The sequence below is a fragment of the Manis javanica genome, chromosome 2 (genome assembly GCF_040802235.1).
Source record: "Manis javanica isolate MJ-LG chromosome 2, MJ_LKY, whole genome shotgun sequence".
Taxonomy (NCBI): Eukaryota; Metazoa; Chordata; class Mammalia; order Pholidota; family Manidae; genus Manis; species Manis javanica.
Window position 1 is genome coordinate 48,693,831 of NC_133157.1, and position 16,863 is coordinate 48,710,693.

Here is a 16,863-nt window from a genome sequence, read left to right on the forward strand (position 1 = left end):
TGTAAGAGAATGAAACTCGATTATTGTCTAACCCCATACATAAAAGTAAACTCGAAATGGATCAAACACCTGAATGTAAGTCATGAAACCATAAAACTCTTAGAAGACAACATAGGCAAAAATCTCCTGAATATAATCATGAGCAACTTTTTTCTGAACGCATCTCCTTGATAAGGGAAACAAAGCAAAAATGAACAAATGGGATTACATCAAGCTATAAACCTTCTTTACAGCAAAGGACACCATCAGTAGAACAAAAAAGGCATCATACAGTATGGAAGAATATACTCGTAAATGACAGATCCGACAAGGGGTTAACATCCAAAATATATTAAGAACTCACAAGCCTCAACACCCAAAAAGCAAATAACCTGATTAAAAAATGGGTGGAGGATATGAACAGACACTTCTCCAAAGAAGAAATTCAGATGGCCAACAGGCTCATGAAAAGATGCTCCTCATAGCTAATTATCAGAGAAATGCAAATAAAAACCATAATGAGATATCACCTCACACCAGTAAGGATGGCCACCATCCAAAAGACCAACAACAACAAATGCTGGTGAGGATGAGGAGAAAGGGGAACCCTCCTATACTGCTGGTGGGAATGTAAATTAGTTCAACCATTGTGGAAGCAGCATGGAGGTTCCTCAAAAAACTAAAAATAGAAATACCATTTGACTCAGGAATTCCACTCCTAGGAATTTATCCTAAGAATGCAGGAGCCCAGTTTGAAAAAGACATATGCATCCCTATGTTTATCACAGCACTATTTACAATAGCCAAGAAATGAAGCAACCGAAGTGTCCATCTGTGGATTAATAGATAAAGAAGGTGTGGTACAGATACACAATGTAATATTATTCAGCCATAAAAAGAAAACAAAGCCTACCATTTGCAACAACATGTATGGAGCTAGAGGGTATTATGCTCAGTGAAACAAGTCAGGCGGAGAAAGAGAAGTACCAAATGACGTCCCTCATTTGTGGAGTATAATAACGAAGCAAAACTGAAGGAACAAAACAGCAGCACACTCACAGACTCCCAGAAGGGACTGGTGGTTACCAAAGGTGGGTGGTAGGGGAGGGGTGGGGGAGGGTGGAGGGGGTTGAGGAGTATTGATTGGTACAGATGGTGTAGGGGGGTGGTCACAAGGAAGACAGTGCAGTGCGGAGAAGACAAGTAATGACTCTGTGGTATCTTGCTGCACTGATGGACGATGACTTCAATGGGGTACAGGGAGGAGCTTGATGATATGAGTGAATGTAGTAACCACAATGTTTTTTATGTGAAACCTTCATAAGAGTGTATCAGTGATACCTTAATAAAAAAAAGAACAAAATAGCAGCAGACTCATAGATACTGTGAAGTGACTGGTGGTTACCACAGGGGAGGGGTTAGGGTGGGTGAGCACGGAAAGTGAGTCGGGATAAAGGGGCACAAAAATTCTCAATCATAGTGTTAGTCATGGGGATAGTAGTACAGCATGGAGGACATAGTCAATGATTCTATAAGATCTTCCTTATTGACAGACAGTAACTGCACTAGTCAGGGAGAGGATTTAATAATATAGGTAACTGATGAAACACTGTATGGTATACTTGAAACCAATATAAGATTGTATATCAACCATACTTCAATAACAAAAAAAATGTGAAAGATCTATAAAATAAAAATTACAAAACTGCAGGAAAAAACTGAAGAGATCTCAATAAATGGAGAGATGTAGCATGTTTAAGTATTGGAAGACTCAGTATTATTAAGATGTCAATTTTCCCCAGGAGGCTTTTTGTAGAAACTGAGAAGCTTATTCTACAATTTATATGAAAATGCTAAGGATCTAGAATAACCAAAAAAATTTTTTAAAAAAAGAGCATACACTATCTGAATGCAAGTCTTGCTATAAAGAAATAGTAACAAAGCTGATACTGTATTGTTTTAAGGACAGACATATTGACCAATAGAACAGAAAGAGACTAGAAATAGACCCACAAACTACAAAAAATAAGGAGTCAGATTGCATATAACCTCCAAGCTAGTAAACGGAACAAAAAGGAAGGAAGGAAATAAAGAAAATAAATTCTACAGAATAAAATAATAAGTTGCTATGATAATAACTGCTCTCCCTAACTAAGTGTAATCAGGAAAGATCTCTCGGAGAAACTGACATGTAAATGTAACAGTATATACAAGAGCTCTAAGGGAAAAAGCCCTGAAAGTAGGTTGGTGTGACAGGTGCACAGTAGGCAAGGGAAAGACAAGATTAAAGAGAGGGCTTTCTCCACTTTTTCCATCCTTACCATTGTTCTCAGTTCTAACCTACATACCTTTAAGACCTTCTAGCTGATGAACCTGCAGCCATTCAAGCTGCTCTCCCAATCCCTTCACAATTGAGCTAAAAGATATTTAACAGGTTAAAAATCATTAAATGACTCCCTGCTCCCTACAATGTATGGTCTTAATTTCTTACACAGACAAATTTTAAGACTGTTTAAAATGACAGTTATGTGAACATTAACCACAGATTTGTATATTATACTTATCACTATATTATACATATACAATAGAATTAGAGTAAGGAAAATTGTAAATATACAGTAAGAATTAACATTTTTTCTTTTTGAATTTCTTTTAATCATTTTGTATTCTACAATAAAGTTTTCAAATACCATCTTTTAGCTCTATTACACTTAGTTACACATATTACATACTGACATAAATAGAAAATCTTTTTTAAGTTTATAACCTATCCAACGTCTTCCCACAAAAGTTTTAAATTTCAAATAATAAAATTATCTGACCTTGACATTTCCCAGTCTGATGTTAAAGACTTGCCATTTTACATCAGCTGTACTATATGTAAAACTCTTTGCCAAGTTTAACTCATATAAAGGAACCTCCAATTCCTCCAATCCCATCACTACAAGTCTGTCAAGCTGAAAAACTACAAGGGGTGCAACTTGTGGCACCAGCACAGAGAGGACAAAATTTTAATTCATATATTATGAAAGCTTATTTGCCTTTACTACCTAAGTTTTAGCAAGCATATCATACTGGAAATACAAATTATAACAGAAATTGTTTTGCAAATAAGGACCAAATTAGACAACCTGTCTGACTCAGCAGCTTTCTTTTTCCCTTTACAACCTGAACTTAATTCCCAAGGATAAGACTGAAACATAAGTTTCAAACTGAACAGCAAAGCCAATGAAGAATCAGTATTTATTTTGGCGGGAAACTCCAATAAAAATTTGAGATGTTTTGATCTTGACTGGCAGATATATTAAAAGGAAAATTGCCTTGTTAGGTTATTATTTATCATGCAAAAATCCCTTGTGGATAGCTACAGATTAGCTTTTATTGCAGATACTTAACATGTTTCCTTATAGAGAGCACCTCAACCGAATAACCTTCCAAGTCTGGCACCACGAAATGTTACAGCCTACACACAACTGCAGTTCCCTGTAATTTAAAACATTTGCCTTTTAAGAAAGGCTCCACACACCAACTGTACTGCCAATTTCTTCAGTTGAAAGCTCAAATTTATACTACAAAATGCTGTATTTACTCTCAACAACAGAATGCACTCATTTGAAAGATATACAGGAGTAAATTAGTCCAATATTAAACTTGCAACATTTCTAACATCATAGCTTTTCTATTATTCAAAATAACAAGTCTAAACAGTAGCACTCCAAGTGAAGTACTATGGCAAAAGCCAACTGACATATTAATCAGTTCACCGAAATCATTAATACACAAGATCAGATCCCTAATCCTAATCAACTATTTTGCAAAATGGCCACAGGAGATACCAATGAGAGAAAAACGTGCACTGAATTTGCCATTCCTAGAAAACAGAGTCAAAGCAAGCCTATGAGAGGCAGATGATCCTTATGAATACAAATCTAAGTTTATTTCTGAGTTTCCAGACTCACACCAAGAACGCAGTTTTCCAACTTTTTAAAGTAATACAAACAATAGGGAAGAAAATGAAATACAGCATTGTGGGGGTTTTTTTATGATAATTGACCAAGAACAGATATCCTTTAATGCTCAGGGATGAAATTTTCTTTGTGCAACTAATTTTGCTCTTATGACACGTACACAGAAAATTATAAACACTCTGAATTCCAGATAGCTTAATACACGTAATCACCCCCAAATCAAATATTGAGAACTAACACTAACATTCTCCATTATCTTATTATACCCTTCACCTTCTAAACCTGAGACCAGAACAGGCGGCTTACTCCTACGGTAAATTGGGGTTTAGGGGGAACGCCTTAATACGGGTTTCCACGTAATTTAACAGGCTCAGTAAATCAACTTACCAGACTATAATGCTTGACAGTTTCTCTAAGGCCAAAACACACAGACAGCCGTGTGTTTATTACTGCAGATGACACTTTTCCTCACGTTTGCACAAGTAACTTCAGAAACTATCCTAAATTTTCCCGTGCCAAACAAACACATAAGGGGTGGGGAGTGGGGACTTCTCTTTAAAAACTAGGTCATTCCTTATTTGTTCTGACGCGGCACGGTCTTCGGGAGGGAAAAAGTCTATGAAGCAAAAAAAGGGTAAGAAAAAAAGATATGACAGCATCCTGAATGCAGACAAGTTAAAACTCTTCAAGAAGAGTCAAGATTAGAGGCTCATTCGTAGGTTTCAAGTTCCGTCACTCAGAGTTGAATGGAACCTGCCTTTCTAAAAGACATCCATCCCAATAGGGAAGCCCTGAGGATTCGCCACGGTAAGCAGAGCAGGAAGGTGCCTTCAATTCACCTGCGACACCTGCCCGGGCCCCCAGTTCTCCCCCGGCTCTGTCTCCCCACCGTTCTCAAGACCCCCAGCCCCAGCTCTCCCCCCGCTCGCCCCGACCCCGCCGGGGAATCTCTGCCCCTCCCTACCCTGCCCCCACCCAGTCAGCCGTCTCTCCGGCGGTCCTCGGGCCCAAGCCCCTGGCGCCTCCAAACGAGAGGCTCTCAGACCAGTTGGCTGCGCGGGGAAGCCCTTCCCGGCGCAGCCTCTCGCGGATCACACCCCGCAGGCTCCGGGGACTCCCCGCCCCCGGAAACCGCGGAGAAACTAGGCCAGGAATGCCAGACCCGGCCACTCTCCGCCTCCTCGGCGACCCCCCGCAGGCTGCCTTCGGAACTCAGCCCTCGAAACTGCTACCTGCCCAGCGCCCTCCCAGACCTGGAGCGCGAGTCGGAAGGAGGTGCAGCGCAGTGTTCCTCCGCAAGAGGCCCTGCGCTGAGGACTCACCTGCCGTCCGCTCCTCCTTCAGCGCCCCCGGACGCAGCTCCTTCCTGGGGCATGAAAGCGCCGCCTTCGCGGCCTGGGCGCCCTCGGCAGGGCCGGGAGGAGAACTTGCTCCGGCGGCCGCTGCCGCCGCCGCCGCCACCACGACCCGCTCTGCGCCTGCGCCGCCTCACTGGCCAGGTCTCGAGGGGCGCCGCATGCAGCAAAAGGGTAACGGCCGGGAGCGCGAGCCTGCGCGGCACCGCCGCTCTCGGGAGGGTGGCCGTGCCGGTGGCGGAACGCCTAGGAGCTGCCTGCGGCACGGCCGCCCCGACGGCACACGGCCATGTTTTCGTTCCCTTTTTCTTTCTTTTCTGCCCCTCCTTCCGCCCCTTTCCACGGAACAGCACTTTCCTTCCCCCCGTCCCTCTCCCTTTCCTACTGCGGGGGTGGGTGGAAAACGGCGTGGGGGAGGGGTGGGGAAGAGCGGGGGCGGGGCAGTGCTCTAGCTCCGCCCCTAGGCGGGGCCGAGGCCGCGCGGCCGCTGCGTACCCCCCACCATCCCGCCCGCTCCGCGACCCTCGGGAAGCGAGGGGTCTCAGCCTGCGAGCCCTTCCTCTGCGTCCCCGCATCGAGTCTCAAGCAAAAACGGAGCTGTGGAGAAAGGGCCCAGGGCGCTGCTTTGCACCCCTTCCTGCGGTGTTCAAACTCGCGGTGTGGTGTGGGTTTATTGCCTTGGCTTCAGGCAGGTGGCGGCTGCTCCTCTTGTTTCAAAGCCGAGGAGAGTGACGCGGAGTTGCTCAGAGTCAGTGAAGAGAATAACGAGAGGGATGCTTTTCTCTGGACGAGAAGTTTCCTTCCAGGGAGGGAGTTGGAATTTCCACGCATGACTGAGGGGGGCCTCCGGGGCCAGGGAGAAACCACCGCGGACTGGCGCTTCCCGAAGTCCCTGCCCGGCTGCGGCGCCCCATGAGAGTCGGCCAGCGCTCAGAGTCACTACCTTGGCGGAGATTTCAGGATGGAAATCGATTGCTTAAATAATCAGTCCTCTCCTGCCTGCTAAGTAAGTGTAGCCTCCTTGTCTACTCGGATGCAGGCAAAGTCGTTTCGCCTTAATTCAAATTTTTTAACAACGTTTTGAAGTCAGTATAATAATGAGAATAACAACTAGTTATTAAGCAACATCTTCCTTTCTCTATAAATTATTAAGGCTTGAAACAAATTAGAATTTTTTTTACCTTCCCTGCCCCCCCCAAAAAATAGCGAGTGACTTCACCGGTTCTATTGCAGGTTAAAATTAGAACTGGTAATTGTGCATATCTGAGGACTTTTCACACATATAATGATCATTCCCTGTGAATTATAATTTTCTTAATCTGTATTTTTGCTAGAAAGTATGAGATTAAACCTTGGCCACAATGGCCCTGTTGTTAATTTACTTCTGAAGTTTATTGTGCACTGAATAATTTTAATTTTGTAGCCAATAACAGAAACTATCTTCCTAACCACATTTGCAATCAGAACTGATTCAGTAGAAATGCACAACAATGGAAATAAGGCTTATTTAGTAGTAGTTTGAAGTTTGAGCCTAGTGGAAACTAATTTTTGACATTGACAATCTGGACAGAAGTTTAAAAGGAACTCATACTTAGAAATTTAGCTTGTGGACTTCTTGTCCTTCCTTGCTAATAGTTAAAAAACATTCAATATAGACCTCAAATTAAGATTTCTGAATTGGTGAGTTTCATGAATACTTGTAGATTGAGAGTTATTTTCCTCTTTTCCTGGTTTTTTGCACCTACAGAAATGAAAAATAGAAGCCAGTATAACTGTTCCATTTGACATATTTTTCTTAATTTCCTCAATGTAGGATTTAAGAATTGCTTTAAATTTTTTCACTGGTCCTATAGGTTTACTATAGATTTTCATTGCCTTATCTACCCAAATTTCTTAGAATGAACTTGTATGTTTTGGCCTAATTTTTAGTCTAAGGTAGCTCTACTTAGTTTACTTAGTGAAAATCTTTGGTTCAGAAACCTTCTCAACCACACTCTTATGTGCCCAGGCTGAAATAAATTCGTTTTGATTTTTAGCATACAAATATTTGACTACCTAAAAAGTGGGAAGGGAGCTGGAGATCCCACTGACAACATAATTGTTACAATCATTATAGTATCAGTTTCAGTTGAGTCTGTAGACAAGAATGCATAGGAGAATTGCTCAGTCCATTGGAGAGGGGAATACTGACATCTTAACTAGGCGTAGAAGCTGCAGATTTTTGTGGATCAGCAATTAAAAAGAGCTAAATAGAACTTCTGAAATAACCAAGTTATTTTTTTGCAGCAATCTTCAATGCAGCAGCGTGCCACATAATTTTATCTTATTGGTTTTCTTCAAAAACTTCTAAACATTACTTTTCACAGGAATACTCAAAGACCTTTATACTTCTTTACTTCTTTTTATGTTTTATTCAACTCCATGTTTAACAAACATTATAAATCTAGTCGTTTAATATGATTATTGTAATTTTTTTTAATTTTTAATGTCTAAATTCCATGCTAGAATGTAAACCCTGTTAGAGCAGGGTTCAAAAATGTGCCATATGTATATTCACATGTCATATGCTCTTCCAGATCCCCAGTACCTAGCAAAATAACCAATGTATGATAGGCTCTCAAAAAGTATTTGATGAGTGACTAAAATTAATCAGTTTATGGTTCCCTCACTTCTACTTCCTCCTTAAGCAAGTTACTTAATTTTCCTCATCTGTAAAGCGGGTAGAGTGATATTCAAAGAAATAAGATCATTTATTAATTTAGAGTAGGCTTTAACTACCAAAGGGACCATTCAGTAATCTACTTTAGCACATGTTACAGGCAGCCTCTCTTTATAGCTTACAATAATCCCTGCCTCCTAGTTCATGACCTTGTGTAATCCCCTTCTATTGAGTGAGGGTTGGACTTACTGACTCGCTTCTGGTACAAATATATCAGAAGTAATGAGATCGCCCTAACAAAATGAGTTTATAAGAAAGACTGTGGCTTCAGTCTTGGATTCTCTGTCTCCTCTCAGATTGCTTACTCTGGGGAAGCCAGCTACCATATCATGAAGCAGCCCTGTGAGTTCAGAAGTAGGTATTCACCAGGTTGAGCCTTGAGATGACTGCAGCCACACCAACACCTCAGTTGCAGCCTCCTGACAGAGGCTGAGCCTGAATCACCCAGCTAAACTGCTCTTGCATTCTTTAGTCACAGAAGCTATGAGATAATAAATGTTTCTGGTTTCCTGCTGCAAAATTCGGGAGTAATTTGTTACATAACAATAGATAACTAATGCAGCACAATAATACTTGGAAGAGCAAGCGTTCATTAATACATAGTGTATAACTGGGTTCAGCATTTGATACTTAGCACCCTATAATGCTGAGTTTAATGATAGTGTTCACGATTGCAGTAAGAGAAGGTATCCAGGAGAAATGGAAAGACTGACTTTGTCTGATCTGTTATTTATAAACTATCTTTGCTCCAAGAGAATTTACTAAAGTGTATTTCATATACTGTCCAGGATTTACTTCAAAAAAAATGCATTAGGGATGGGAGAGTAAGTAGAGGTTTAGGTAAAACAAAATTGTGCGTATGTTGAAGTGAAGTGATTGATACTTGGCAGGTTCCCTATGTTCTCTACTTTTTCTGTCTTTTTGAAATTTTCCCTTAAAAAAAAAGTTGTTTTAAGTATTTCATGGAATCATAAATTTGGAGCTGAGGGAAATTTTTATTAGAGATCATCCATTCTAATTCATTTGATAGATGGGGAAACTAAGGCCTAGCAGCATTTATTGGCTTACCTAGAGTCTCCCAGTCTCAGTTTTGGTGATTTCATAGTTTAGTATTAAGAAGAAACTACTAAATTCATAGCTCTTCATTTTCCTAAGCAGAATAACTGGCTTCAGATTGCCTAGGATAGCCTTCACAGAATAAAAATCCAAGCCTGATCTCTGCTTGCCACGTATATTTCACACGGTGTAGACTGGCATGTTTTTTGGTTCCAGCACCTCACTCATCACATTTCAGAAACATAGAATTTTGAAAACATAGAAGATCGGAAGCCTGGTGCTTCACACCCGCAGGAACTCCTAATTTTAGAGAGAGTTTTAAGTAAAAATGACATCAGCAAACACTAGATCTGCTTTATTCATAGTGATATCTGAATGCCGCAGTGTGTCCTGCTCTCCACAGGGAGTATTAGAACACTCGTCTCTTTGTGCACCGCTCTGGTATCTTATCTGGCTAAGGACTCTGTCTCAGCAGTATCAGAATGGGCCCATCTAGAGTCTTCTGGAGTTACTCAGCACATTCTTTATCCAGCTTGCTTTATTAGGCTTGCAGGCCAAATACAGCTGGACTAAGAGTGGGGAGGGCTGGCACAAGGCTTTTGGTCTTGGGTCAGAGGGGAGTAAGTGATTCTAAGAACAGGATGCTAACAGACCATTAGGAAGAGCAGGGATTAGCAGAGAGAGAAAAAGAAATAATGAGGAGAGAGGTTGACACAAAGATAATCTACATGAATATCTGAGATACAAGGCGTACTGCCCATGGCTGGCTTTTGTGGGCTCCCTACAGTATTTTAAGCGGAGAGCATAATCTTCTACCTTCAGTCTTTCCCCAATATTGGGGAGCAATGTCTGTTACAACTTGAATACCTCTTTAACACCTAACAACTCCAAATACAGCCAGTCTCCCTAACTGGCACTTGTCCATATCCATCCATTCAGATGTGTTCCTCGTTTCCCACCCTACAGGCCTATTGCCTATCCTGGCCATAGCTCAATTCTTAACCTGCTTCCTCCAAACCCCTTTTTCCGGGCCTTAATTCTGGTTATTACTCAAATCTTAGCAAATCTTCCTGACTACCAATCAAGAAATACATGTATTTTTTATTTCAAAGATTAACTTTTAAAAAACACTTTGTTACAGAAAACCATATAAGCAAAAAAACAGTGCTATAATGAATTCTTCTATATCCATCACCTAACTTCAATTCATAGTTAATCTTGTTTCATGTATCCCTCTTACCGCCTTCCCCACTCCTTTTGTATTTTGAAGCAAATACCTGACATTTCATTTGATCTGTAAATATTTCAGCATTTATCTCTAAAAAAGAAGGACTTTTGAAAAACAACCATAAGGCCATCCCGGCCACTAAAAAATTATTTTAATATTCTATTAAATACTTTTTAATGACAAAGAACCTAGAAATACTGAAATCGCATCCTCTCTAGCCCCCTGTCACTCCTCGTGGATCTATTCCCTGGGGTACAACTCTTGCTTGGAGGGTTTGAGTTTGCCATACACCTCTGATTGGTGAACTGGAATGTTGCTGTCCCAGTCTTTTTATCCAGCTTCCTCCATGCTTCAAACAATATAGGATACATACGCTTTCCTTTGAAGTCCTCCCCACCAAGTATGGCTCATTATTCAGATCAAAGACTCCATAATGCACAAGAATCAGAGACTGCCTAATAATCTCAAAAGGAATACTCAATTTCCAGATTATATTGAATCTAAGTTCCCTAAACTAAGTATTGTTTTACATTCCCTAACAAAAAAAGAATTGGGATTTGGTGTTGATACCCTTTAACACCTATTCAACTTTTCCCCTGGTTTTATGGTTCCTTTCACACAGAAAAGGAGTAAATGAACTGAAGTAAATACTGGTATCTGTCTCTAAAAAGGGTCAATAGAAAACAATGGTTTCAACCCCTTTTTACTGCTCCAGATTCAACCTCTTTTTTATCCTTTGGTGATCACAGTCATCACAATGGCGTTAATACTGACCATGTGTAGTTCATTCCCAAATTTACTTCTCTAGTCTCAAATTTCTCTGAGCTATGGATTTCAACCATCCTACCACTTCCAATGTCTAAATAGCAGCTCTCACCCTTTACATGGTTAAACACATTTTAACCTTAATTTCCACTCTACATGGCACCTCCCACCAAAAAACTATTCCTTTATAAGCTACCTCGTTTCATTATATGGTACCCTATCACTATCTTCTCTGTCTTGCCAAATGATGTCCTCCCCAACACCCAGATGCAAAGGTAGATCACCTGAACTGGGGTTTAAGAAGAACATCGTTTGACAAGATAAAGGAGAAATGGAGCAGAAGTCTGGATTCATAGAATGGTCCAGCACTTGCAGGGGCCACTGCCAGAGAGGCACTCAAAGGCCAAAGCCTGCAGACCACTGATTACTATTCAGTGGTACATGCAGTCATGTGAAGTCAAGTGAAGCAGTCACCTTAGCAATGTGTCTGGTATTGAGGGGTGTGATCCTTTCATTAACAGCGGTCTGTGCATAGCTTTGGCTCTTAACTAAAAGAATATAAGCCCGAAAAACAATTCCATTCACAACTGCATCAAAAAGAATAAAATACCTAGAAATAAACCTAACCAAGGAAATGAAAGACCTATACCCTGAAAACTGCAAGACACTCTTAAGAGAAATTAAAGAGTACACTAACAAATGGAAATTCATCCCATGCTCTTGGCTAGGAAGAATTAATATTGTCAAAATGGCCATCCTGCCTAAAGCAATCTACAGATTCAATGAAATCCCTAACAAAATACCAACAGCATTCTTCAATGAACTGCAACAAATAGTTCTAAAATTCATATGGAACCACAAAAGACCCCGAATAGCCAAAGCAATCCTGAGAAGGAAGAATAAAGCAGGGGGAATCTTGCTCCCCAACTTCAAGCTCTACTACAAAGCCACAGTAATCAAGACAATTTGGTACTGGCACAAGAACAGACCCACAGACCAGTGGAACAGAATAGAGAGTCCAGATATTAACCCAAACATGTATGGTCAATTAATATATGATAAAGGAGCCATGGATATACAATGGGGAAATGACAGCCTCTTCAACAGCTGGTGTTGGCAAAACTGGACAGCTACATGTAAGAGAATGAAACTGGATCACTGTCTAACCCCATATACAAAAGTAAATTCGAAATGGATCAAAGACCTGAATGTAAGTCATGAAACCATAAAACTCTTAGAAAAAAACAGTCAAAAATCTCTTGGACATAAACATGAACAATTCTTCATGAACATATGCCCCTGGACAAGGGAAACAAAAGCAAAGATGAACAAGTAGAACTACATCAAGCTGAAAAGCTTCTGTACAGCAAAGGATATCGTCAATAGAACAAAACAACATCCTACAGTATGGGAGAATATATTCGTAAATGACAGATCCGACAAAGAATTGACATCCAAAATATATAAAGAGCTCACACACCTCAACAAACAAAAATCAAATAATCCAATTACAAAATGGGCAGAGGAGCTGAACAGACACCTCTCCAAATAAGAAATTTATATGGCCAACAGGCACATGAAAAGATGCTCCACATCGCTAATCAGCAGAGAAACGCAAATTAAAACCACAGTGAGATATCACCTCACACCAGTAAGGATCACCACCATCCAAAAGACAAACAACAACAAATGTTGGTGAGGATGTGGAGAAAGGGGAACCTTCTACACTGCTGGTGGGAATGTAAATTAGTTCAACCATTGTGGAAAACAGTAAGGAGGTTCCTCAAAAAACTCAAAATAGAAATGCCATTTGACCCAGGAATTCCACTCCTAGGAATTTACCCTAAGAATGCAGCAGTCCAGTTTGAAAAAGACATAAGCATCCCTATGTTTATTGCAGCACTATTTACAATAGCCAAGAAATGGAGGCAACCTAAGTTCCCAACAGTAGATGAATGGATAAAGAAGAGGTGGTACATATACACAATGGAATATTATTCAGCCATAAGAAGAAAACAAATCCTACTATTTGCAACAACATGTATGGAGCTAGAGGGTATTATGCTCAGTGAAATAAGCCAGGTGGAAGAAGACAGGTATCAAATGATTTCACTCATGTGTGTATAAGAACAAAGAAAAACACTGAAGGAACAAAACAGCAGCAGACTCACAGAACCCAAGAATGGACTAACAGTTTACCAAAGGGAAAGGGACTGGGGAAGATGGATGGGAAGGGAGGGACAAGGGGGGAAAAGAGGCATTACGATTAGCAGACATAGTGTAGGAGGTGGGGGGCACAGGGAGGGCTGTACAACACAGACAAGACAAGTAGTGATTCTACAGCATCTTACTATGCTGATGGACAGTGACTGTAATGGGGTATGTGGTGGGGACTTGATGATGGGGGGAGTCTAGTAACCATAATGTTCCTCATATAATTGAAGATTAATAATACCAAAATTTAAAAAAAAAAAAAAGAATGTAAGCCTGTGTCCTGAGACTTGAAACCTTAACCACATTGTCCATATAAACAAGTGCCACTTCTAGTTCTCTGAGATACGCCAAGGTGATCTTGACACCAGAGGGGCAGTCATGGAACCTAAGGAAAAGCCCTGGTAAGGACTGGGCTGAAGTGAAGCCATCAGTTTATAGAGAAAATATATGTTAGTTTAAGGTGTGTTCAGGAACAAGTTATAGTGCTGTTGACCATGAGTGAAATGTTAATAAATCAATAATATATATTAAATAAGTTATCTTTAAATGGAAACATATGAAACAAAGCGATTTGTTCATCAATTGATGCAAATGTGAACAGAGGCTCTCAGGAACCTATTTCTGTTAGATGCAATGGTTAGTGTTTGCTAATTCAGTGTTCCCTGGCTACCCTATTAAAACAACACTTCCCCACTCTTAAATTTTCCCCATACTCTGGTCACTGACATTTATTGTCTGTTTGTTTATGTGCTTACTGTCTATATTTCCTGTCAGCATGTAAGCCTCTAAAGGCAGGAACTGTTTTATTCACTACTGTATCCCTGGTACCTAGAACAGTAGTGATATTCCATAAATATTTCTTGGTGAGTTAATCAAACAATTAACAAGCACTTTTAGGAATCTGTTGTTTGCATCAGTTTTCAGCCATGTTTCTGATCACTGTTCCATCCTTGGGATTACTGAAGCCCTAGCACAGGTAAACCCCAGCTGGCCCCACCTCTCTAATCCTGAAACATGCCTGAGCATGTCTGAAATCTCTAGACCTCTTATACATATTTCTTCCCTGTGCAATTTATGTAAAAAAGTTTTTTGAGTTTGGTCCAGACCATTAAATATGGCTGTGAACAATTCTATAATAGCAATAACCATTAACTAATGCCCAAAAGAGAATACCAAGTTAGCAAATTCTGTCTGAACATGAATGATACGTTAATTCTCAGTGGTTTATTAATTGATGACTACTGCCTTCATTAACAATGATTAGAACAATTTTTGAGCTGATCAAAGGGAAGATTCTCTTTGTGTTTACTTTAGTCACCAGGATTAATTGCTATTTTAATAGTCTTTCAGTGTGCTAATAGCTCCTAATGAGGATCATTAATTAAGAATCTAAAAGGAGAAGGCAGGTTTCTGCAAAAAAATTAAAATCTATTCACACTAGTTCCTCCAGATCCATGTTTCTTAGGACTTCTCATTTCACCTGGATGTCTACCATTAAATCAAACTCAATCAAAACTGCATTCATTGGGAAATATTAGAGCAGAAAGTTAAAACTTTTGAATCCTAGTATTTTTACTTTCTGTGCAAGTTATTTAATGTCCCTGAGCCTCTATTTCCTCATGCATAAAATATCCAACTTGAATAGTCATTTACAATTAAATGTTACCATTTGCAGCAATCATCAAGCACCTACTATTGGCCAGTCACTATGCTGGTGCTATCTATCACTCCAACACTATAGGTGAATTGTCATAGTAGCTTCCCATGAGATAATGCATGTAAAGTCTCTGTCATAGTGATTGGCATATACTTGGACAAAGGTTGGCATACTATAGCCCTTGGGCCAAATCCAGCCTGACACTTACCTTTGTAAATTCAGTTTTATTGGAACACAGCCATGTCCATTTGTTTATTACTATCTGAGGCTGCTCTTGCTCTACAATAGCAGAAATGAAGAGTTGTGACAGAGACCATATGGCCTGCAAAGACAAAAATATTTGCTATCTGATTCTTTACAGAAAGTTTGCCAACTCCTGTACTAGGAGACCAAGAAAAGTTAGTTCAATTTACTTTTCCATTCAAACAGGAAGCCAAAAAAATAAAGAAAACAAGCAGGTCTAGAGAGTGGGTCACAAATGACAAGAGTCCCACAGAAGCAAAGATTTTTACCAAAAAAATTAAAAAGGAAGAATAATAAAAATGGAAGTGACTTCTAGTTACATTGCCTGCTGCAGAGTGAGCAACCTCCAATAAAAAGTGTCAAGCAATGTGCTCGTGAAATCATTGGAATTCAGTTATGAGTCCTTGGAAGAGCCAGGTGGAAAGTGTTCAGTGAATAAGTTAAGGATGTAAAGGAAGAATCTGTTTATCATTGGAAAATCTCAAGAGGCAGAGTGGAAGGATTTATAAAGGAGTGAGAAGAATGCCTATAACAAAAGAGACGTAGGAATGCCACTGATTGAAAGCACATCACTTATCCATATCAAAGAGGGAGAGTAACCGCAGGAGATGGTGGGAAAGCCGATGCCACACCCTGACGCCACTAGTGGGAGGCTGGGAATGGGAAAAGGAAGCAAAAAGTACAAGCAGCACAAAAGCCATGGCAAAAAGGACATATATTTTAAGCAGTGACTCAAGATGATGACAGGAATGATACACTTGATGGAATAATCCACCTTCACAGTTTCAAAAGGATTCTTACACACTTGCTTTAGCCTGGCTAGAAGCTCAGATCCAGTAGCATTAATGGCTTGGTGAGGTTGATGGTCTGACCTATAAACTTCGTAGGCTTTACAACACCAGTGCTTTAATTAGGTGTTCAGCAATGATTGTCAATCAAGTTGTTTTCATTCTTACCTACTAGAACGATTGTCATTAGTATCTTGGACTGCAGAAAGGGAATTTGAAATATTTCAGTAGTTAAAAGGAAAAAAGAAAGTGAAACCATACTGTCAGAAGTTTTAGCCTTTTTTTTTATGTGCTTTTGCTTTTTTTTTTCTTAAGATAGCACCATCTTTTGAAATACTTTTTTTAATTGTAGAAAAGTGTAAACGGACCACAATTTCTGGAAACCTTAAAAACAACCAGCCAGCCAACCACTTCTAGTGTTATTTCAGGGGAGTTCTGACTTACTAACATATACCTCTTTTCATCTCACTAGATTTTTTATCATTCATTGTTCACAAGCCCTTTTTACTGTGTGTTTTGCAAGTCATGGCACCTCCAGAATTTTTAAACAGAATAGTAACTAGTTTACTATTCATAGAGTCAGTATTTTAGGGTCACTTCTGAAGATTCCATCCTATTTTGGAATGAAATTCAGAAGCATTTTTAAGTTGACCTGTTTAAATTCACTTCAATGACAGCTTTAATTTCTTTTTAAATGTTGATCCCAATATTCTTCAGCCCTTTCATTTTTTAAACATTTGAAAGTTATTTTAGAACAGGACTTATAGACTGGTTTCCTCAGAAGGAAGCCTAAAATCAGAGTACTATTGATAATGTCTTGGTGTGCTGAAAATAAGTTTTTTGAGCTGAGATGTTAAAAAGGGATTTTACTTTTAGAGAAAGGCCCATAAT

At 39.9% G+C, this 16,863-nt stretch overlaps 1 protein-coding gene across 6 annotated transcripts in view; it reads right to left on the reverse strand.

Moving 5' to 3' along the window:
* DENND4C (DENN domain containing 4C) overlaps positions 1-5,665 on the reverse strand; it is a 100,927-nt gene extending 95,262 nt beyond the window's left edge. For 3 of the 6 annotated variants that reach the window (XM_073228439.1, XM_073228440.1, XM_017665759.3), the window contains exons 1-2: positions 5,270-5,660; positions 4,335-4,563 (exon numbers count right to left, since the gene is read on the reverse strand). The gene's annotated coding sequence lies outside the window, so the exon portion shown is untranslated. Of the gene's footprint in view, positions 1-4,334; positions 4,564-5,269 lie in introns of all 6 variants that reach the window. The other 3 variants (XM_073228438.1, XM_073228437.1, XM_073228441.1) reach the window with 2 other exon arrangements.
* Positions 5,666-16,863: the final 11,198 nt, after the last annotated feature.